Here is a 1937-nt window from a genome sequence, read left to right as displayed (position 1 = left end):
AAGGTTTATTTTAAAATTTTGAAATTTTGTAAATATGTATTTTTAAGAAAATGTATAATTATTTTTATAAATATAACTGAATGGTGAATTAAAAAATTCAATGCTTATAGAAATTATATTTTAAAATTTTTATGATTATTTTCAAGAGAACTTTGCATTTAGTAAATATTTTTAAAGATATTGGTTGATTGGTTGATTTTTTACTCTGTTCTAATTTAAATTTTATATTTTTTTTTGTTACAGAATCATCGTAGCAACATTGCTGATATAATTCCGCCGTTGTGCATCGGGTTGGTGAGTAATAAATTTATTTTTTTATTGAGGTAACGGATGTATGATAATTTCATTAATACACTATATATCCAGATGCATCAATTTAATAAAAATATATTGATAAATGTATAGTATTCCATATATCCGTTGCCTTGAAATGGATAAGTTATAATAGATTAGTATAAACTTAATCCTGAATACCTCTTCATTATAGAATTCATTGTGCATGCACTGTAAAATTTACAATTTCACGTTACAGTTCGAATTATTTTTAATCATTTTCAAGTCATCGTTGCTGTTACTCAATATTTCATTAATTTAACTAAAACAAGAATTAAAACTAGAATAAAACTGTTTAATTTAAGAAAATTATTAAAGGTTAAAATTTTGTAAATTCATACATTAATATGAATGCTTTGATAATAATTATAAATAATTCAAACTTAATTTTGTAATGTATTTACTAAGTAATGCAATCTCAAAACAATGATATAAATAGACTGATTTGATGTGATTTTTTAAAAATGTTTTACATTTTCCTTCTTACACTAAAATATATATATTACATCTTAATACATTTGAAAATAAAAATAAAAGATAATGAAATATTCGTATTTTTTAAATATGTGAAATATACGAAATTAAAAAATATAAAGAATATATGAAGAGCAGTATTCCAAAATGTATTCCAAAATTTCATTTTTTTTAGAGATGGCTTAGTATTCAGTGTTACGACTCATATTAAAAGCTACTCTGAAATGTTCAGAAAGCATTTTTTCAGAGTTAATTTATATGCTGAAAAAACATAAACATTTCGAAGTGCATTATATTTTTTAATTAGAGAGAAACAAAGAGCATTTGTTTAACATTTTTAGTAATTGTTTAGCAATTTTGTTTAATATTTCATATTCTACTAATTAGCTATAAATTTCTAAATTTATTAAATATTATTATTTTCTGTAAATTGTGTAATTTTCTTGTGCAGAATTTCTTTCTTTCTCGTTTTCTGAAAATTATAAATTTTGAAAACGCATTTTAAAAGTCTGCTCCTCATATGTAGAAAGTAATTAGAGTAAATGGAATTGTCTATTGATATCAAAAATGTACAGAAATGTTTGTTACAGTATAGTAAATAATTTTTCATGGATGAATATGTATAAATATGTATAAATAAACGTAAATATTCATAAATATATATAATTTTATATGAAATATGTCCATACAATGTTCATACATCCCTCTTTTTTTTGTGAAATTACTTTTTAGTGTAATAGATATAATAATAATGTGAAAACATTAAAAATAAATAAAAAAGTCATTTTCATACTATTTATTAGTTTAGAGAAAATCAAGTTTGAAGAAATAAAAAATTACTTACGTATAATTTTATATAAAATTGCATAAATTATGCATAATTATGTATGAGTAATTTTTTTTTATTTTTTCAAACTTATTTAAAAAAAAAACGAAGAAAATTATTCCTTTAATTATTTTTTATATTTTCATTGCTATTGTTTTTTATATTCACATTGCTATTGTTACTTCTATTACTAAAAAGTAATTTTACAAAGAAATGGGAATATATGAATACGTATAGACATATTTCATATATGATTATATGTGTTCATAAATATTTATAATTATGTTTATACATATTTGTACAC

The sequence above is a fragment of the Atta colombica genome, unplaced genomic scaffold, assembly GCF_001594045.1.
Source record: "Atta colombica isolate Treedump-2 unplaced genomic scaffold, Acol1.0 scaffold112, whole genome shotgun sequence".
Taxonomy (NCBI): Eukaryota; Metazoa; Arthropoda; class Insecta; order Hymenoptera; family Formicidae; genus Atta; species Atta colombica.
The sequence above is the reverse complement of the archived record's forward strand: the minus strand, read 5'-3'. Positions refer to the sequence as shown.